At 41.3% G+C, this 17,160-nt stretch overlaps 1 long non-coding RNA gene across 1 annotated transcript; it reads right to left on the bottom strand.

Annotated features, from left to right (window-relative positions):
* Positions 1-11,983: 11,983 nt before the first annotated feature.
* On the bottom strand, positions 11,984-14,241 carry LOC136885124 (uncharacterized). The gene is made up of 2 exons (XR_010861466.2): positions 14,212-14,241; positions 11,984-12,195 (listed from the first exon to the last, which is right to left on the bottom strand). It is a non-coding gene; the product is annotated as an uncharacterized lncRNA (long non-coding RNA).
* Between the last annotated feature and the right edge of the window lie 2,919 nt (positions 14,242-17,160).

Raw genomic sequence — 17,160 nt, 5'->3', positions numbered from 1 at the left:
TATGGCCTGGTATATGCAGTGAGCGGTAGCGCAATGTACAGAAAACATTCCACAGTTCTAGGCGTTCACGCAAGCGACTCAATGTTGAAAACATCCTGGGGATATGAGCTACGAACTGTAGGTAAATAAAATATAATAAAGTATCTGTATTTATTCCTAAAAAGAACCATCCTTTCCTTACTCATCGTTATCCGGTCGATTAGTTCAGCATTTTGCCTGTTTCTACCACTACGAGCAATAACGTGAGTCAATGCAAAGTTTCACTATATTTGGCGCGGATATTTTTCAAAAAATCAAAAGTTGTTTGAGATTATTGAACCAAGGAAAACACTACAGAAGAATATATGCAAATAATTTAATTTCCTAGGATTTGAATAAATAAGGAGACGAGTAACGAAACACGCGATTTTAGCCTGCTTTTCCGGATCTGCATTTAGGCCAGAAGTGATTTCCGAAATTTGTTTTTTACTTTGATAGAGCTATCCAAGACTTACAATTGAATGATTTTTTTTTTTTGCTAGGGGCTTTACGTCGCACCGACACAGATAGGTCTTATGGCGACGATGGGATAGGAAAGGCCTAGGAGTTGGAAGGAAGCGGCCGTGGCCTTAATTAAGGTACAGCCCCAGCATTTGCCTGGTGCGGAAATGGGAAACCACGGAAAACCATTTTCAGAGCTGCCGATAGTGGGATTCGAACCTACTATCTCCCGGATGCAAGCTCACAGCCGCGCGCCTCTACGCGCACGGCCAACTCGCCCGGTACAATTGAATGAAAGACTCCCTAGGCCTCGAGTGTTCTTATACCGACGGGGCCTGGAAAAGAACAAGGAAGGTCAGATAGGATTGATGAAAGTGAGGAGCCTGGCGTAAGTAAGTGGAAGCAATTCCAGGACTCAGCTCAGGGCTTCGTGGTCGCCAACGTACGCTCCCAAGTTAAGAGCCCCTGAGGCTCCTTTTTGTCGCCTCTTACGACAGGCAGGGGATACCGTGTGTGTTATTTACCGTCCCCACCCACATGGGGTGACGTATTGTCTTCATTAACATTTACTTCAGTTTCCATGGATTAACTTTATTTATAAACTACTCATGGTCTGTCGTTTGTCTATTGAAGTAACAACTGGACACACAAAACGTTTTGCGAACCTCTTTCATAAATCAATAGGGATGTCAAAAGCCCTCTCCCCTTTCCAAAGGCTTCTTTTCCCATAGATATTCTGCTACTTACTTCTTCTGTACAGCTTCCATTCCATATCAGCAGACTTCCCAAATATCTGAATGACTTGTTCCAATTTCTTTCCCTCTAGTATTATAATAAGAGCAAACTTCTTTCCTATTCTCATCACCTTAGTCTTCCAAATGTTTATCTTCATTCCCAACTCTTTGCCCATTCTCTCAATATTTTCCAACATGACTAGCGGATCTTTTTTCTGATTCCGCTAATACCCCCACATCATCTGCGTATTTTATGGTCTTTATTGGTTCTCCACCCACCACAGCGCCTCTTGCTTTTTCCAGGGCCTTCTGTAACAGTTTTTGCACATATATTGTACAACGCTGGTGACATCCCTGCCCACTCCTCTTCATATTCATCGACTCCAAATATCGGTTTGTGATTCTTATACAACTTAGACTTATTAAAATTAAAATAAAATAAGATACTCCACAACCGTCTATAAAATCTATAACTGCCGAACGAGTTGGCCGTGTGCCACGAGCTTGGATCCGCAGATAATGGGTTCGAACCCCATTGTCGGCAGCCCTGAGGATGGTTTTCCTTGATTTCCGATCATCACGCGAGCCACAAATTCTGTAACTTAAGTAAGACCGCGGATGCTTCCTTCCCACTCGCAGCCGTAAGGCCTATCTCTGTCGGCGAGACGTAAGCGAAATAGGTGGATAAAAAGGCATCAATAACTTGGAACCTGGTCAAATATATTCCCAATAAGTTGAAACTTATCTTTATATCGGGAATACTTCCATCCACACATGACACGAAAATGTAACAGAATTATCATACTCGGACATACGTAGCCCGTCCAGGAATGAGCAACTGGTAGACTTAATTTAAAGCTTCCTGAATTACTCAAAGACTTGCTTCCAAGAACTCACATATCATACTCCATACTTGTGGATAAGTTATGTAGATCAAGAAACGTCCGCTCACAGTTATCACCTGAGCTAACTCCAAATTGTTTAACTGTCATAACGAGAGCCTTCTCCACTCGTCTGTGATAGTATACCAACTGGACTTTTTAAGGTCTTCGGAGACGCCGAGGTGCCGGAATTTAGTCCCGCAGGAGTTCTTTTACGTGCCAGTAAATCTACCGACACGGGGCTGTCATATTTGAGCACCTTCAAATACCACCGGACTGAGCCAGGATCGAACCTGCCAAGTTGGGGTTAGAAGGCCAGCGCCTTAACCGTCTGAGCCACTCAGCCCGTCATTATTATTATTATTATTATTATTATTATTATTATTATTATTATTATTATTATTATTATTATTATTATTATTACAAGGTTAATGTTACAGCGTAATTTACATACTCGTATATTACGGATCAGAATCTAAGAGTAATATTTATCTACTTCCTCAGCTAGTATGCCGCTGCGTATTTTTGGCACGATCCTCAGGAATAATATAATGTGTTGTTCAAACAGTTTGCTCAATTTACCGTGAATTTACTGTATATCCAATGTGGGCAACCCTCGTTGACTGAAGTACCTGTTAGTTGGATGTCGGAAGGATAAACTTTAGTTTCTGTGGAGGGTGATTTATCACTATAGTAATGTACAATAGCTCGGAATAAGGATGTATAAGTCCAGCTGCCGATCTCCGGGCTCTTCATAGGGAGCTATTTTTATCAGACATCTTTACAGCACCTATCTTATTTCCATATTCCTCTAATCCCATGCAGAAAGAGATTCACATTTTGTTTGGACACACAATACAGTCATGTTCATAAAAGCAGAACGCCTTGAAAGACTAGAGATAGGAAGTTCATATTCATAGGACATATGCAATAGTGTGTTCTGCAGAAACGATTAGTATTTCAGTCACCTAGGTTCAGCATGTGATTTCTCCAAGGACACTGATAACTTGTTCCATGCGCGAATGGCGTCCTGGAGTATAGCCACCCATGCTGCATTCACCTGCTTCCACAGTTCATCGTTGGTGGTTGGCAATAAGTCACAGCGCCGCACGCATCGTTTCACCATATCCCACACATTTTCGATTGGCGACAAGTGCGGTGATCGAGTGGGCCAGGGCAACAGTCTGACATCATGTGACAACAAGAGGCAGCAACATGTGGTCGCGCGTTGTCCTGCTGAAATAATGGAGTCTGGGGCGTCGTGCAGAAAGGGTATGGCTACGGGTCGCAGGATGTCATTCACGAAGGTCAAACTGGGCACATACCAACTGTCCTTGAGTTGATGCTCTATGTCTTGTGGGAATTCAGTCAATGTGATGCCTCTCGCCCTGTCCGCGGCAAACCAAAATACAGCCATCATTTTCAAACAAACAGAACCTGGTTTCGTCTCAAAACACTATTTGCTGTCTTGCCTGTCACCAGTGACGTCGTTCCATACACCATTGCAGTCTTGTAGTCTTCCATATTTATGCACATTAGTCAAGGGTAGGAGGAGAAGTGGGCGACACGCCGGTAACTCAGACCGTAATAAACGGCGACGGACTGCCACTCCTGACAGTGTACGATGTGTTACACTGTCCCACTGTTGGGCCAGAGCCGAGGAGGGCGCAGATCTGCCCTGCAATGCCATTCGGTGGAGGTGTCGATTTTCTCATAAGGGAGGGGGGATCTGGGTGGTGCAACCAGAGCCATCTCGTCGTGTTCTACGGCCTTCTGTGAACCACTCTGTGCACACCCGTTGCACTGCCGACACACTTCGTCCCACACGAGCAGCAATTTCCCGGATGGATGTATCACGTTCTCTCATGCCAATGATGCGCCCTCTTTCAAACGCACTCATTTGACGGTACGGTTGTTGGATAAGTCTGCGGGGCATCCTGCACATATGCTCAAGTCACAGTGATCCATTACCTTCGGTTTATAGCGACAACGAGAGCCGCAGGCACATTTTACCAGTCGGTGGTGGCGCGCCGAGATATCGATGTGGACCTTCAACCTCACGGCCGACATGGTTCAAATTCTAATAATTTCTTCAGAACATACTAATGCACATGTCCTATGAATATGAACTGCCTATCTTTAGTCTTTCAAGGTGTTCTGGTTTTTATGAACATGAGTGTAATTGAGGAGTTGCTACAGATCGATGCTTTTCGCGCGAATAAATCTATTCCTTCCCAGTAACTTGTACTTTACTTGTACTTTAGATTTACAATTTGCTTTACATCACATCGACACAGATATGTCTTGTGGCGATGATGGGATAGAAAAGAGGGAATGAAGCGGCCGTGGCATTAACAACCCCAGCATTTGTCTGGTGTGAAAATAGGAAACCATCTTGAGCGCTGGCGACAGTGCGGTTCGAACCCGAATGCAAGCTCACAGCTGCGCGCCTCTGACGTCACGGCCAACTAGCTTGCTGTGTCTAGATATTATACGGCGAGAATGAGGACGGACAAGACGCGAACCGCGTGACCGAGTACAGTGTTTCTGCGACTGCTGTGCCTGATATCGACATTACAAGGCGCCATGTGTTACAAGAACAACCGTGTGACTAAAACAAAGCGCAACATTGTTGAGAGTAGAGGACACATCCATCTGGGAGCACGTACGTCTGCCTTGGACAGTCCAGTGTTGAATCCAAGAGATTCCGGGGGTTGGGAGGGTAGATAAAGAATTCTTCCCCGATTATCACCAATTCCATCCTGGTTAAAATTAATATATTGCTGCAAAAATCCAGTAATGTATCTAATCTAACATAATTTTGAATTACTCTCTGTGGGTGGGGGACGCAGATGAAGAATACACCAACAGGTAGGGAGGGCTGTCGTAAGAGGCGACTAAAAGGCGCCCCAAGGGTTCTCAACATGAGAGCGCGGGTTGGCAACCAGGGGCCCCTTAGCTGAGTCCTGGCATCACTTACTTGTGCCAGGCTCCTCACTTTCATCTATCCTGTCTGATCTCTCTTGGTCAACTCTTGTTCTTTTCCGACCTCGACGGTATTAGAGCATTCGAGGCCTTGGAAGTCTTTCATTTTCACGCCCTTCGTGGTCCGTGTCTTTCTTTGTCTGGTACTTCATTTTTCGAAGGTGCTATCAAGGGATGATGACAGTAGAACGATGAGACGGCTTGTGATTAGTGTCATTTCGTGCGGAACACCATGGAAATAGACGTTACTTGTGACTAGTACCACCTTGCGAGGAAAACCATGGGTCTGCGTTACATGGGAGCAGCGCCATTATGCGAGGAACACCACAGGTCTGGGCGTTGCTTGTCAGAAGAGTCGTCGTGCGCATTCCACTGTGTTTAGAATGGGTCAGCGTTACCGATGAGTAGTGCCACTTTACGAGGAACACCATGGGCCCGTGTTACCTGTGGGTGGTACCATAATATATGATACACCGTGGGTCTCCATTGTCTAGGATTAATACGACTATGTGAGCAACACTATGACTATACGAGGCCTGTAATTAGCTCCACTACGTGCGAAACACCATAGGTCTGCGTTGCTTGTGAGTGATGCATTGTGAGTGGCATACCATGGGTCTTCATTACCTGTGATTAGTACCATTGTAGAAGAAAGATCATGGTTCTGCTTTACCAGCGATAACTACTATTAGTGGCCGGTGACCTGGATTTTGGACGCCTTTGGACAACAATCCTCATGTCTGAAAATAAGGAATTATGAATTGGATCCACTGATTGTTTTGGATTCATGGTAAAATTTTCATCATCATTTCTTTTAGATTTTAGTCAGTGTATACATTTCTAAGTTTAAGTTTCATTTCTTTAGCGGCCGATGACCTAGCTGTTAGGCCTCTTTAAACAACAAACACCATCATCTTAATTTTTAATTTCTAATCAACACTTGTTCTCGAACGGCCACAATGTGCAGAGGTATCAAATATAAACAACTACGCTCATTAATAAATTCCAAGGCTGACAGTACTTGCCAACAAGGCGTGGTCACAATCAAGCTGGACATTGACATTGTAAAAGACTTGTGAATGTTTCAATGTCAGTGGTCAAGTTAGTATAAAAGAGAGCGAATGTGAGGACCTCAACATCAGTCTATCTGCAGTCACAGACAAGATAATCCAACATGTACAAGCTTGTAAGTAGCGCAGTGTGACGTGTCGTTATTTAGTAAATGAAAGATTACAAGACATATTAATTATTAAACAGTTTTCTTCTAGCGTAATCTCACACTATCCGGTAAACATTTTCAATATCCAAAAATTAAAATCAAATTTGCGAACACGTATTCTCACACTTGTTTCGGTAATAGGAAACTTCGCCAACCTTTAGGCAAACTACGTTTTCAGTGAGCTATTGAAACATTCAATGTAGAGAACACTTTGAAAACAAACAACCTTTTCTGAATACAATAAGTTCTAGTATTGTCGAGGAAGCATTACCACATAACAATGCGGGGGAATGATTCAATTTACAAAATAACTATTTCTTTCAGAAACTTTCTTTTCAAAAACGTTCATTTTTATACCATCAGAGCGATCCCTGCTAGGTACTTCAGTTAATTTCAGGTGCATCCAAATATCTAGAATATGAAAATTCCAGTATATTGAAACAATTCTTTCTGTCATTCGAAAATTACCATTTTACTTTACAAGTATCACTTTGTGTGACGTTATTAGAAATAAGTATTGCAACAAGTGTATCACCATGGTAACGTCACTTTCCAGGTGCTGGTCCTCATCGTGGCTGTCCTCGCCATGGCTTCAGCTCAGTACCTCGCTGCTGCCCCCGGTGTTGTGTCTCTCGGAGCCTACGGAGCTCATCCCACTGGTATCAGCTCCTCCGCCAGGGCACAGATCTCCACAAGCGGAGTACTTATTGGTTAAAAGACTGTGATAGCAGAGTAGCTTATTTTTATAAATAAACATATAAAAACCAAAAAATTATTCTCATTATTATTCTCTAAATATATATCTCCTTTCCAAGATATTGCGGTATTCAATACGGAATTGAGCTGTTAGAGAACTGCAGCCGGATTACTGAAGTTATTTTGCTTATCCAGAAAATAAAGTGTTACGTGTTATTACAAAATGGCTTGCAGGAGTCTTTTAATTGAGTTGTCTGTCTGTAATTCTCGTAAACACACATATATTAATGATGCACCTTTTAAGGAGGAACCGATAAACTCATTCTCATAAGTAACGTTCACAATTATTTATTATTTGGTATATGACGGAATACAACATAAAAACATAAAACGAAAATAATACAGGTCCGTAAGTAACGATATGTCTCATACAACTGAGAGATTAGATTTGTACATTTGAACTCTTGATCGAGTCCTGACGACTTCCAAATAAGGCACGGGTGGATGTCCAACATTATGTGTTCCATTGTTTGTGGAATGATAGCACAGTTGCAGTGAGGGCTCTGTGTCCAACCCCAGTTACGAAGAACACAAACGGTTCCTCCGAAGGCGCATATAATACTCCAGCCAATAACACTTGGGTCCTCAACTGTCAGGACGCCTGGTGGTCTAGAAGATGTCCACTCATTCAGCCGTTTGCCTGAGGGATTAGAGTGATTGTTTATCACTTCGAAGGCAGTTTTACCGCCGGTTTGTGGGGCTTCAGTCTAGATGTTCCTAGTTGACACACGCATTCATGTATTGGGAGTGCTATGTTCTTAAACATTCTTGACCATAGATGAACAAGATACTTTTGCCTTCTGCTCGAAGGAGGCAGGATGTTACTCAGATCTGGAATCCACTTGATTGGACTAGAAAGCAAAGTGCAACAATAATGTTCTAACCCCACGTTTAGAAATATATACATATATACATATACATTCCGAGTAGCTTCTGTAACAGAAATTAATTTAGTGCTCGAATATGAAGGGCCAAGTCTGTTTATTATAAGTAACGCGGCTGCCTGATAATTCTGCCCGATGGAGACTGTGAGCTTGCACTCGGGAGACAGCGGGTTCGAATACCACTTTCGGCAGCCCTGAAGGTGGTTTTCCGTGGTTTCCATTTTCACACAAGGTAAATGCTGGGGCTGTAGCTTATTTAGGCCACGGCCGCTTCCTTCCAACTCCTAGACCTTTTCTATCCCATCGCCGCCATAAGACCTATCTGTGTCGGTGCGACGTAAAGCCACTAGCAAAATAAAAGTGAAGAAGTACCAGACTTACGTAAGCGGTGCAAAAATCTAGTACCAGATAATGTACAGAACATAAGAAATGTTAAAACATACCACACATAACCTATGAAATGAGCGACGTTCATTATGTTTGACTTACATCAAGTTACTCTTTTGAATCAATAAAATGTTATGTATTGAGTAACAATACTTTGACCTCTATGAAAAATTACAAGTTACAAATACCGCACTTCCCCTTCAACTTTTATACTAAAAGATCTAAAACTTATAAACCCATTGATTTGTATAAAGTCTCTCTCCATAAAAAATATACGTGCTGAGGTATTTCGTACGTATTTTTCAGAAAAATTTCTTCCAGATAATATGTCTCTCCAAAAATAAAAATATATGTGCCCGATAGAAATTTTTTCTCCGGAAAATTATCTCTTCCTTAGAGTTGGGACTTTTTTCAAGTTAAAGTTTCAAATAAAGCATGAGGTCACTTAATTAAGTCGATGTACCACTTGTTGGCTAAGGTAATCTTGTTCCTTCCAATTTATTAATCAGTTTATTTATTTATTATGCCCATGGCTTTTACCGCTGTGAATAACCGACGGTATATTGAGGATGTAAGTCCCTGTGTTTGGTGCCCATAATCAAAATTATTATAATGAGGTACGAGGAGTATCAAACCCAGTACCGGCAAGATGTCTGATCAAGGCTTAACGTCCCCATCCGTCGGACGAATGCCTATCAGCGGCGTCATATACATTATGGGAAGAGGTTTGGTATTGAATCCAGGATTTTGCCATGGAATCTAGTGATTAGATATTGATAGCCACGACGTCTTCTATCGTGCCGGCCAACATTGTGATGGAGAAAATGGACGGGCAGATAAAGAAAAAGCTCAAAGTACATTATTCACATCACTGTTATGATCGCAAATCAACTTCCCTGTTTCTTATCGCTCCTCAGTCGTAGAATACTTTGAAGATGCAAATATCAGGGTTATTTGCCAGCAAGTGAGAAGCGAGGTCATCCATATCTTACGCAATAACTGAATGGATCTAGTTTGAAAGTACCAAATGTGATACATTACTTGCAGTGACTGACATGTCAATGTTCTTCCCTATTAGGAGCTGTGTGCAAGTTACAGTGAGAAATCCTCTCATTATTTCATCTGAGGAACGAGATGTTATGTGGAATGTGAAGTAATGGATGTTTGGTAACTCCGTCGTAACCCCGCATGTTCAACAATAGTAGTCGGAAATCAAACACAGGTCTTCTGGAAAGGATCCTAACTGCTAAAGCGTCTATTGTGCTTCAGGTTCATGTTGTAAGTATACCCCGTGGAGGAAAGGGGCTGGATTCGACACTTGGACAGTGTAATTGGCCGACTAAGAGAACAAATAAGACTCCAATAATCCTATAATTCCATGCGCTCCGTGTGGAGGTATCAATTTCGAAAGAGTTCTTAACATTTGTGAAGGTTCGCTTAATTACTTGTCTCAACCTTACATTTGTGAGGAATGTGACTCTAAAAGCGATGTCGCGTGCATATAGGACTACCTTCACAGACTTCGAAACAGTCTCCGAATAAATGTAGCATTTTATTTCGCACGTGTTCAAAACTAAACGTTTTACCGTGGCATACGTACAGATTAACCTCGATTAATTTGTTCAGGCATAGGGATACCTCTGCTTTGATGTCCTTCTTGTAGGGCTGGGAAAGTCTAAAATTGTTCGTGAGGTTAGGACGGAGAATGGATGTCAATAGCTCAAAGTCAGACATACGATAGAATAATTAGATTAAAAGAACTCTTCCTAATAAGACCATAATAATCTCACCTAACTGAATCCCTCCTTGCCATTTTATATCTTTCAGCAGATGATCCATGTAAACTGCGAACAGCAAAGGTGAAAGATTACCGACTTGTCTAACCCCTGTAAGTACCCTGAAGCAAGAACTCATTCTACCATCAATTCTCTCTGAAGCCCAATTGTCAACATAATTGTCTTTGATTGATTTTAGTAACCTACCTTTAATTCCATAGTCCTTCAGTATGGCGAACTGAAAATCTGATCCTGACAGCCCCTCTGTGATCTGAAACCACACTATTTTTCATCCAACTTCCTCTCAACGACTGATCGCACCCTCCCTTCCAAGATGCCAGTGAATACTTTGCCTGGTATACTAATCAATGAGATACCTCGATAGTTGTTGCAATCCTTCCTGTTCCCTTGCTTATAGATATGTGCAATTGCTGCTTTTGTCCAATTTGAAGGTACCTTACCAACACTCCATGCTAATCGTATTACTCTGTGAAGCCATTTCATCCCTGCCTTCCCACTATACTTCAGCATTTCAGGTCTACATTCATCTATTCCTGCCGCTTTATGACAATGGAGTTTATTTACCATCCTTTCCACTTCCTCAAGCATAATTTCACCAACATCACTTTTCTCCTCCCTATGAGCTTGGCTGTTCGCAACACCACCAGAAAGATTTTCTTTTACGTTGAGAATATGTTCAAAATATTCCCTCCACCTGTCCAGTGATTCCCTGGGATCTATTATGAGTTCACATGATTTACTCAAAACACTGTTCATTTCCTTTTTCCCTCCCTTCCTAAGATTCTTTATTACTGTCCAGAAAGGTTTCCCTCTGCTTGACCTAGCCTTTGCAGGTTATTACCAAAATCTTCCCACGACTTCTTTTTGTATTCAATAACTATTTGTTTCGCTCTGTTTCTTTCGTCTACGTACAAATCCCTGTCTGCCTCAGCCCTTGTTTTGAGCCATTTCTGATAAGCCTTCTTTTTACATTTACAAGCTGCTCTCACTTCATCATTCCACTAAGACTTTCACCTTTTCCAATCTTTACACACAGTTGTTCCTAGGCATTCCCTTGCTGTTTCTACTACAGCATCCCTGTATGCCACCCATTCTCTTTCTATATCCTGATACGTGTCATGATTTTTTAAGAAGGTTGAATTCATTCTCCACTTTGACTTAGCTCCGAACGTTCTCTTCTTTACATTCTACTCTCCATGCTAAGTCATTTCCAAGTCTAATGATTGTCATCTGATAACAAAGTTACGAGAAACTGAAGGAGACTGCCGAAGTAAGAGATGAATCGATGCAGCACCAAAGTATGAAACTGAGAGAATAACGATGATTTTTATGTGGTTCTATCTCTGTAATAGTGTATTTGCATTTCATTTCAAATGTCTTCTTCATTCAATACCTGGACGGTTCAGTGACAAATGCCACTCCTAGACCTCTTGCAAATCTTCAGTAATCTTGTTTTCAGTGCTGTCAGCTTTGTATTTTCTCCCGTTTGTTAATGGCGCCAAAACCCAAACAGAGAGCCTATTTGAACTACTCTGCGGGGGAAAAAGGTAAATATATCCTGTTGTGACAAATGACTGATCATTCTTTGGAAAAATTGATAATTTGCACTTAAAAACCAAAGGTTTCCTCCAGTGAGGGAACATGCCCCAAGCTTATTAATTAATTAACATCCTATGTTATTCATGTTTCATGAAGGAATTTAGGTCAATGGCAATATCTAGCGGCTTTTTATTAATTATTCCTTACCTTTTCTCGGGAAATGCTCTTATTCTAGAAGTTGTTAGACCAGTTGTTCCCTGAAGGTCTGATAGCCTCATCATTTGGCTGTAGTAATTGTAATGAAATAACAACACAATAAGAGTAAATTTTATACATTTTATTTATTTTTTTATTTACACATAGAAAGCGTTGGATATTTTAACCGATGAGTACTCCGGCAGAGTGTGTCTGAACTCGGCCTGAGTAGCTGGCGGCGAATGGACTGTGGGCCTGAGCTACGGACTGTCCTGAGATACCTCCGAGCAGGATCTGAGCAGAGGAGAGAGCCAGGACGGCGACGACCAGGATGAACAGCTGTAACCATAGAAACAACACTTTGAAAAGATTTGAATTATAGAACACGAGGTGCTCCTGTTTTACTTCCACTTACAGGAGAAGAGGTACACCTTCAGTAAAATTATTAGTAACAAACTATAAATGGTGTTTATACAAAACTTTGCATGTTAAAATACGTGTTTACAACTCATAAAAGGAGTAATCTTCAGATTTGCAGAAGCCTGGTAATTACCTCAGAATTTCATATCAAATGTGCACATTATTTTCCTTTTAGTTGAATTGGGCCTACATTTTAAATACTGGAATTAATTAAATATTTACATGATACTTTCCGATTTATATCAAGAATATATTATCGAATATCTGAGACATCCCCCAGGAGATGTATTAATCGTTACCTCTTATATCAATTCTTATAATTTTACTCTGATAAAAAGTTACAAAAGATAAATTACTTGCTTCAAAGAAATGAGCTTAGAGAATGTTATTTTTACATACAAGGTAGTTCTAAAGGTTTCGCAGGAAGTGAAATAGCCCATAGAGGGGTTGAAATACAGTAAATTCCCAACAAGAACGTTTAATCTAGGACGAAGCGCTAGGTCACGCAGAACGGTGGGTGAGAGCTCGAACATAGACAACATTCAGTGTCCAGTGACTGTCACGTTACTGTATATGCAACTGCTTGTCACTTCAGTGATTGTGGTTCTGAATTGTTCAGAAATGTAGAGCATTAAGGAAAGATAAATCTGAAAAAAAAGTAAACCGTCCCTCGGCTGAAGGAGAATAATACTGAAAGCATACCTTTGCTCTGTTGCTTCGTACTGGTAGGCTAAACAAAGAGAGAACGTGAAGTTACAAGATTTCAAAATGTAGTGTTGGAGTAGGCGGTGGAAAATTATCTGAACACAGAAGACCAGTACTAAGGTTTTAGACAGAAAGAGCAGGTAGGTTAAATGAGGAATGGACAACTTCCATGGATGAATGATAGACTAAGGCATATTCACGGTAAAAGCACCCACGAGGAAGACCAAGGAAGACTTTTGTGGAGACATTCCTTGAGCTTGCAGGGTTTACGATGCTATTAAGAATCCAGACGTACAGAACAGGACCCAGTCATATGGAGGAGCCAAGTCTATGCCTTATTGTTTGAGAGTTATTGTATTTTGACCCCTCTACAGGCTACTGAATTCTCTGCACAAACTTTTTGAATCACTCATTATAAAATTTACCCCCTAATGAAAGCTGTCATGAAATTTATGTTCAATAATTATTTTAATTAAGATAAAACATGTGTACATCGAAGTTATGGAAAGTGAACAACGAACATGAAAGAGCAGACCATGGCAAGTGATATAATTAGACATTTACAGATATATCGTTTGAAATGGCCGAGATAATATTTTTCAATGGATTGTTCAAGGTCTCTCTTGAGAAAAATAGGAAATTATAAATAGAAATAGGGAAACGAATGTCAGGCACGATTAAGTCAGACTGCATACGTATTTAACCAACGCGCAAGTGTCTGCTACCCGCACAGCACTTCTGCAGTGAGATTTGTATAAATACTAGCGATCTGAACTATGAGAACCCCTGAAAGTTATGCAACTCACCGACATATTTGTACAGCGGCTAGAGAATACTTGCGCCTTGTTCAAAAGCATTCCAACCTATTCGTAATAATAATGTTATTTGCTTTACTTCCTACTAACTACTCTTTTACGGTTTTCGGAGACGCCGAGGTGCCGAAATTTTGTCCCGGAGGAGTTCTTTTTACGTGCCAGTAAATCTACCGACACGAGGCTGATGTATTTGAGCACTTTCAAATACCACCGGACTGAGCCAGGATCGAACCTGGCCAGTTGGGGTCAGAAGGCCAGCGCCTCAACCGTCTGAGCCACTCAGCCCGGCTAACCTATTCGTGTCTCAAATCCTGTTCCTATTGATAATTGACATTTCGTATGACAACGATAGAAAAGCGAATGCTACAGTATATTTCTCATGTTGTCAAACAAAGTGCGATGGTTTCTTTCTTACCAGCTTGTACATGATTGTAGGGTTGGTTGTCGGAGACTGATACTGCTGGAGGAGATGCTAGTCATTTTTATACCTCACGTGTGACATTGAACTTCAGTGAGAAAAGCCGTTCCTGTAACGTCAGTGCCAAATGGACACGCCTAATGGCACTCATTTACAAACAAGAGCTCGGGAGATATTCGGTACTTCCTCATTCAGACATGAGCTCACTTTGTTTTTAATAATATAATATTGACATAATCATTGATCTTTAGCAACTGAGGCGTCCAATGAAGACTTTCTTGTCAAACTTAATATATCTGGCAACGTTACAAGTCCAATCAGTCATCAATGATGTCGCCCAGGTGGTAGATTCCCTCTTAATTATTTACCGACCTTTCAAAGAAGTTATAAATTTATCGAACATTTCCGTTATTCCAATCCATTACTCCTCCTCCTATAAATGAATATTTGTCCAATTCGTCCTCTTGAATTTCCAACGTTTTCTTCATATCATGATCACTCCTATTTCTAAAAGCTCCGCTAAAGCTTATTCGTGTACTTAAACCATTCGACGCCAACTCTCCGCTGACAGCTGGAAACATATCACGTAGTCGATCATCTCGTCTCCTTACTCCCAGTTAGTCTTCCGAGGCCAAACATTTTAGTAACACTACTTCTTTGTCGCAAATCATCCAGAACAAATCGAGCTCCTTTCCCTTGAATTTTTTCCCGTTCTCCTATCAAGTGGTGCTGATGACGGTCCCATACACTGTACTGCGGTCGTACCAGAGACTTATACGCCCTCTCCTTTACATCCTTATTACAACCCCTAAATACTCTCACAACCATGTGAAGAGATCTGTAACCTTTATTTACAATATCGCTCATTTTACTAACCCAATGAAGAACTTTCCTTACATTAACACCTAGGTACTTAGTGTGTTCCCCGTGATGTACTATCAACCCCTGTGGGTGAGGGAGGTAGAATAACACCCACTGTACTGCCTGCATGTCGTAAGAGGCGACTAAAAGGAGCTCCAGGGGCTCTCGGTTTGGGAGCGTGGGTTAGCAACCACGGGGCCGATAGCTGAATCCTAGCATTGCTTCGACTTAGTTGTTTCAGGTTCCTTACTTTCAACTATTTTGTCCGACCTCCCTTGGTCACCTTCTGTTCTTTTCCGACCCCGACCGTATTAAAGCACTCGAGGGCTAGGGAGTCTTTCATTGTCACACCCTGCGTGGCCCTTGTCTTTCTTTGGCCGATATCTTCATTTCCTCTCTCTGATTAACGATGTAAAGAGAATGGTTTCCTGGTTGCACTTTCTCTTAAAACAATCACGACAGTTGAAGTACTATCATCCTCTAAACACAATAGTTAAAACTGAGAGGACATTTCTTGTTCGTGAAACTTACAACTTGACTTTTCATCCCATTTACATTCGTACCATTGCCTGCTGTCCATCTCCCTGCACTGTTTCAGTTCCCCACAGTCGCTCACAACCTGCTCTATACAGTAAAACATCATCCACTGTTTGTCTTATCTGTGATCCCAGTTATTTTCTTGTATCATTGACGTATATAACAAAAAATAAAGGTTTTAAATCACTGCTCTGCGGGACCCCTATCTTAATTATTACGCTTCACCTACTCTGATTCTCTGGCTCTGCTACTCTGCTCACCCTTCGTCACTTCCTTCTGCCGAAACCATCTTTCGATCTGAGGCCGCTCACTTCCATATCCAGTCATCGCTCCTTCGAATGACCACGAGGTCTGTGTAGTCACTCCCATCGCTATCTTTACATCATTCTAGTCCGGCGACATCCGTGGATCAACACAACATCTCCGTGCCTAATTGGGTGACCAACATTCTGAGCCAAACAGGGGACTGAAAGAACCAAGCTGTGCAAAACGACAAGTCGAAGAAAGATACTTCAACATCTTGGACCAGAGAGAGAAAAGACGGCCACACGAATTAATGAAAGGAACATGAGTGCAAAACAAAGTCTAAGTACTTTGTGCTGTTCTAAATATGGCTGTTTACAACTATTATTAAATAATAATAATAATAATAATAATAATAATAATAATAATAATAACAGACAGAGTGGCTCAGGTGGTTAAGACGCTGGCCTTTTGGCCCCAACTTGGCAGGTTGTACCCTGGATCAGTCCTGTGGTATTTGAAGGTGTGCAAATTCGTCAACCTCGTTTTTGTAAATTTAATGGCACGTAAAAGAGGTCCTGTAGAACAAAACTCCGGTACCTCGGCGTGTCGGGAAACCGAAGTGGTAGTTAGTAGGACCTAGAAACAATAACATTTTTATTGTTTATTCATAATAGTCTATATATGAGAAGAGAGTACAAAAGTAGCGTTGGCAAATCCATCCGCCCGTTCTACTGGAATGGTTTGCTTGATTTTTGTTTTATTCTCTCCAGAATTACCTGCCGGTAAATTATGAGACATTGATAGGTCTCTACGTTGAGCCAAGTCTGAGTAAGCATTACATCAAATCATAATATGATCACTCCAATAACTGCAGGCGAAGGCTTACCCTAACCCGCAATACATTATGTGCTTAGCAGGTTGCTAAGCGACTGACACTTTCATAAATATTATGATATAATTATGTGATTGTTATGCTTAGTGATGTGATTGCATGCAAACATGTTTGATTCAAGCCAGAGAGTAAACACTTCCTCTTATAAAGGAAGAATGCTATTCCCTCCTAGATACTCTTTGATTCGCTGACCTTTCCCAGATTCCAGTATATTGAACAGATTGCAGAACGTTCCTAATAACTTGAATGCTACTAAGAGAAAAAGTCTACGTTCAAACAGACCCCATCATGACATTATCTGGGAACACGTATCGAAGGATAACCTAGCTACACTAGAAAGAGTGGAGGCCATGTATCTTAAAAAATTCTCTACCTGGGAAAAAACGCTCCTTCTGGACTAACCCATAAGC

Source organism: Anabrus simplex, chromosome 13 (assembly GCF_040414725.1).
Source record: "Anabrus simplex isolate iqAnaSimp1 chromosome 13, ASM4041472v1, whole genome shotgun sequence".
Taxonomy (NCBI): domain Eukaryota; kingdom Metazoa; phylum Arthropoda; class Insecta; order Orthoptera; family Tettigoniidae; genus Anabrus; species Anabrus simplex.
Note: the sequence above shows the minus strand (reverse complement) of the source record. Positions and strands in the feature narration are given on the sequence as shown.